The sequence below is a fragment of the Fukomys damarensis genome, unplaced genomic scaffold, assembly GCF_012274545.1.
Source record: "Fukomys damarensis isolate Sample0158 unplaced genomic scaffold, DMR_v1.0_HiC HiC_scaffold_17, whole genome shotgun sequence".
Classification (NCBI taxonomy): Eukaryota; Metazoa; Chordata; class Mammalia; order Rodentia; family Bathyergidae; genus Fukomys; species Fukomys damarensis.
The window spans coordinates 58,695,980-58,701,715 of NW_022900929.1; the positions used below are offsets into that span (position 1 = coordinate 58,695,980).

Here is a 5,736-nt window from a genome sequence, read left to right on the forward strand (position 1 = left end):
ATGACTTCAAGAGCAACCTCCTTCTTGTCTTTCCTCTCAAATGTATACACCCAGATTTTTTTTTTTTTGGTAGACTCCAGGGCTTTGATTTTGCAACCTCCTATTTTGAAACAAGCAGAGAATAGTAACACTCCATTTGTTTTATGTGTTTTGTTCTCAGGTTGAGACACAGTGGAACAGATCTTTAACTGGGAAAATTCAGAAGATCCTACATTTCCTCTTTTTCTCTGTCTTCTCTCATAAAAACCATGTGTAAGCCAGGTGTGGTGACGTGGGATACTGAGGCAGGAGGATTGCTGTGAGTTCGAGACCAGCCTGGACTACATAGTGAGTTCCAGGTCAGTCTCAACTACATAGTAAGACCCTGTCTCAAAAAAACAAAGCAAAACAAAACAACAGAAAAACGTGTAGCCCAGGTAACCCTATTTTAGCACAACGTAAAAAACTGAAGTATAGGAGAAAACTACTGTATTTTCCTGAATCATTGAGCAAGCTATTGGCAAAGCCCAGAACTAGAATTGTATTTCAGATATCCAGTTTTATTCTTGTTTACTGAGTTGTATTAACCATGGAGACTCACTATACTTTCTATTTCTGAGGCTGTTTTAAAAGCAAACTAAGCAGGTATATTATCTTTATCTTTGCTAAGAGATGGTATGATGTTCTCTCTAACTACACTTATCGCTGAATTCAAGTATAGGATCTTTATAAAGTCTCTGTGCCATTTTTAAACTTAACTCCAAAACCATACGCGGTAGACATGACAGTAAACTGTAAATGGAATTTAAAGGCAAATTCAATTTTCTGCTTAGAGCTGTCATAAACTTCAATTCTGCTGGCCATATTTCATTTGTCACAGGATCTGAAATGAGTATATATTGTGTGCAATTGTGTAATGTAGTTGTCCTAAACTTTAATACATTTACTTTTGAGTGCCGTTTAGATTGTTTCTCTAACACGCACAACCTGAGTTATTAAAGTTTAAAAGTGCACAAGGCCCTTATGAAGACTGTTTGTGGCTCAAGTACAGAGCGCAGGAATTCTTGTTAAATTACCTTCTTTTGCTGTCAGACCATTCTCTTTCATTTTAGATAGGCCACATATCAAGAGAATCGTATGTTGCTTTTCATTGAAACAGAGAAATTCTTAAACCTCAGTGGTTAGTGAATTACTGGTGTTAAAAGACATGGCTACATTTTTAAAAGCAGCGTTCTCCTTAAAACATCATAGATAATAACAAGATCTAATTGGAGTAACAAAAGACATTGAAGAAGAGAAAGAAAAGAAATCAGGCTGACCATCCTAGGTATGTATGTCATTCAGCAACCACAAGTTTAGATTCTTTTATTTCTTTAAGGTCATTTAAGTGCATGTCATGTTTCCTGAAGACTATTAGCTCACCACACTTTAGTCCTTTGCCAAATTCATAAAGTATCTTTGGAGTGTATCTTAATGCGGTATCACCTCAGAGGTCATTTGGCCTATTCATGGCAAGAGTTGAACGTAGAACTCTGGACTGTGTTCTGAGTCCTGTGATGGGATAGCCAAATTGTAGTTGAAGGGAAAATCAAATCTAAGTGGTAGATAAGGGAAATTCTAAGATGCTTGAAGTTTTAAACCTGGATAGCTTAGAAAATATGGGGAGCTCACATAGAAAAAAAGGGAATGTGTTTCATTTTATATGGGTTTAATTTAAACTGAGAGTAAAATGTCAAATCTATTTGGCCTGAGTAGATCAGGATTCTTGGAATGATAAAGGCTAAAAGCTTTGAGAAAAGAGACAGACTCTCAGAATTATGGATGGAGGAAGTTTTGACCGTAGTATGAAGAAACTTTGGAGCTTGATTCAGTGGTCCAAGTTGTGAGGAGCCTTGGTTGACTTATGAAAGTCTGTTAAAGTGATGAAAAGGCATCTCCAATGATTCTGTTTCCTTAGTAGAAAAAGTAGCCTTTTCATTTGGAGCAAGCCGATTTTGAGCCCCTTTCTAGAGGGTAAGTCAGAGGTCAGTAAACTATAGCCTGTAGCCAATTCTGATTCACCAACTTTTCTCATATAGCTTGTTAGCTACAAATGTTTCTTTCATTTTTAAGTGCCCCCCCAATAAAACATAAGACTCTGTAACGTATGAAAATCACATGAAATTCAAGTTTCAGTAGGAATACAGCAACATTCATTCATTTATATGTTGTCTGTGGTTTCTTCATACTACAACATCCATACTGATTAGTTGTAACTGAGACCATATAGCCCAGAAAACCTCAAATATTTACTATGTAGCTCAGAAAACTTTTGCTGACACTATCTTAGGTCTTTAATGGTTTAGGCAACTGGAGATGGCTTCTGATTTTTAGTATCTGTTCATCCATCCACCCATTTACCCACCCAGTCACCCATCCATGTAATAAGCAAGCCAGCCATCTAATATTTATCATGTACGTTTTATGAAAAAGCCAACATGCCCCAAGACCTAATCTTTGCCCTCAATACCAGTCCTATATAACAATGTCTTCTATAGAAAGAATTTGGAATTAAATTGTAGTACGAAAGTATTTCAAAGGGTAGTTGAACACTGAATTGTTAGTATCCTTAAATTTCTCTTCATCAGAGCTGTATTATCCAGGGTCCAGCCCTGTGTGGAACTGAAAGAGGAAGTGGTGTTTGGAGTAAGAGTAGGACTGAAACTCCCGCTATAAATCCAGGGCCCTCATGAAGTGGAGGAAGAGAACTGCTGAGTTTGGGAATCAGGCTAAATTTGACTAGCTGCATTTTTGCCTGGCTGATTAGGGTTTGTTTATCTTGCTAGGCCACAACCATACTATGGCTTTCATGGGCCTTAGACATTTTCACCTTTGTGGGTATCTTCCTCCACTTAAAAAAAATCACAAAAGGGCCAGGGATTTAGCTCAGTGGTTCCGATGCCTGCTTTATAAGTGCAAGGACCCAAGTTCAATCCCCGGTACCAGAAAAAACAAACAAAAAATCACAAAAATTAAAAATGTTATGGCTACAGTGGCATCAATATAAATACAGATAGCACGGACTCATTAGTATATTATTTTCCCTACTTTTAAAAGAAATTAAAATTAACAGTTTTGTGATTACTAAATATATTATGGATCTTATTCACTGTATCTACCCTACCATGCTTACCAAATAAGTCACTTTGTAAGGAGGAGCTTAAAATACAGTCTTCTGGTAGAGAGGGATCCCCTATACCCAGCTAGGGGACAGCTCAGCAAAGTGGATACAACACTTTGGAAGTCTGCATAAATCTCTCCCATGAAGTTTTGATTTAAGGGGAGGTTCAAACCTGTGAACTGCATTCATATTTTCTGCTTTTAGGCTAGGTATCATATTGACTGGGTTCTTCAACAGATATTTTGACTTTAGAAATTTTTTGCCTCTAAAAATATCTTTATTCTGTAATAGAAGTCACTGGTGGAATTCATACTGGGTTTCTCATTGATAAAGATGACTCTAGGCATAGTATGCTCATGCAATTTTGGATTTATTTAAAGCAGCACGGTGATATACTTTCATCTAAGACTTTCTAATAGCTTCACATATGAAAGACAACTCGGTTCTGCACAGAGTATTACTCAAGTGGACCATCACCTTGTCTAGGCAGGACAAAGGAGCAAGGAGCTACTCTGGTATGTCTGGAAAACAAGTCCTTCTGGGACTTAAGGGAAGGAATAGCTATTGTATAAGCCAACCAGAAATGTTGGCCAAGGGTGAGAAGAGGCTGTTCTCTTTTTTAAGATATTTCAAAGGCTGATTATTATTTTTTTCATTACAGCTTCCTGTCTTACAGTTAATTTAAAAAGAAATCTTCTAAGATGCTGGGAACAAGTTGTTCATCTTATCAGTGTGAATTTTCTTTGCTCTGTCCTTAGGCGCGTTAGGAGTGGATATATCAGAGTGTACTATGTAGAAGACTTTTGAAATGGAGTTATTTGAGTTTTCAAACTCATTCCTTGTGAGACAAGAAAGTATACATGTGAATATAAATAGGAAATTATTCTGTGACTTTTTGATATGACATAAATTTTACTTTTTTCTGTTATAAATATTTTATTTTGACAATGAATTTTACAAACAAATTTTACATTCTGAAACTCTCAAACTTCAACTAGACTTTTCAACTAAAATCTTCCTTAACCTTTACAACCTACTTCTCTGGTCAATATAGATCCTTTATCATTCTTATCATTATATTCTGCAGTGAAATATTCTGTAGAAGTTTCATGTGAGTAACTTTTTCCCAACTTCAGGAACGGAAACTACTGCCTTTTATTTTGTTTGGAAATTCTAGTGAAAAAATTATTAACATAAATAGTATGTAACCATATATGTTTACATAAATTTATGTAAATAAAACCATATATTAAATATCCTGTAATAACTTTTCCAAACATTTTTCACATCTGTTAGTTTATTTCGTTTCACTAGGGTATTATAATTACTGCAAAAAAAAATCTGTATTGTATATTTATGTAATTTTTTCCTTAAATGGAAAAGAAATTTCTACAATTAATTCCTGATTTTGAGATCTTTAAAGAAACATTAAATTAATATTAGTATCAGTTTTATTTTTGTCCATAAACAGTAGGAGAATGAAGTCTGGAGAGGTTAAAGGGTATGTTTATAGAGTTATATGCTACTTGGTGAAAGTATGGGACCAGAATTGGGAAACTCATTCTATGTTTGTAGAAATGACCTAAGGTGGACATTCTTCAGTGACAGGTCTTCAAGGGCTAAATGGTCCTTTAAGAACACTTTCAAGAACAGGAAGTCATCCTGCCAGCAGCCATAGAGCACTTCCCAAGCAAAGCACAGTCTATTTTTCAAGATAACCAAAGCCTATTCCCTATTCTCAAGTGGCTTTGTGACTTGTAGGTGCTGCACACACTTACATTAGTCCTTGAAAATCAATGGAGATTGCCCATTGGGGAATCGGATCAAGCCATATTCTTTGGTGCCTTCAGCTGGGAGATGGCAGAGACTACACGAGGGAAAAAGGAAGCCTAAGTCAAGAAGAGGTGAGAAGATCTTTTTGGAAGACTGAATAATATCAATAAATGGAAATAAAAAGAGGATACCAATAACTTTACATAAAACTGACTAGCACTTATTTCACTGTATCTTAGTTATTTGCCTGTCATTACCACTGAACTCTAAATCATGTCATTTTGTAGCAGGATTGCTAGTTGAACACTAATATTCATTCATCCCTCCTCCTTTTTTAGCACACAAATCCTGACTTTATAGATGAATGAATGAATAAATCAGTAAAAGTTTATATCTCCAGCCTTTTTTGCAGCTAGGAATACAGCTGAGTTCTGGCAAATAAGATATGAGCAGGATTGTTAAGTGACAATTTTGGGAAGACTCCTTAAGGGAAAGAGATACATATATATTTTTGTTTTTACTTCCATCTTTCACCCTACCACCTGAGATATGATGTAGCAGCTGATGTTTCAGCAACAATCTTGGACTATGAAATGACCTTCATAGTAAAAATCAAACCAGAAGAGAAGGACTCTATGGTCCCTGATGACTTTTTCAAACTCCCATTTCTTGTACCTACCTTTGGTCTTATTTTACACAAGTGAATAAAACTGAGTGAGTTTAAGTCCTAGAGTTAAATTTTTGTTAATAGCAGCCAAAACAAATACTAACCAATACACATCACATCTCTGTATTCCCAGCAGATAGCCTGGTGCCAAGACTGG

The 5,736-nt window shown here is 35.9% G+C and overlaps 1 long non-coding RNA gene across 1 annotated transcript; it reads left to right on the forward strand.

Moving 5' to 3' along the window:
* Positions 1 to 301: 301 nt before the first annotated feature.
* On the forward strand, positions 302 to 5,101 carry LOC104868056. The gene is made up of 3 exons (XR_781954.2): positions 302 to 338; positions 1,231 to 1,306; positions 4,901 to 5,101. It is a non-coding gene; the product is annotated as an uncharacterized LOC104868056 (long non-coding RNA).
* Positions 5,102 to 5,736: the final 635 nt, after the last annotated feature.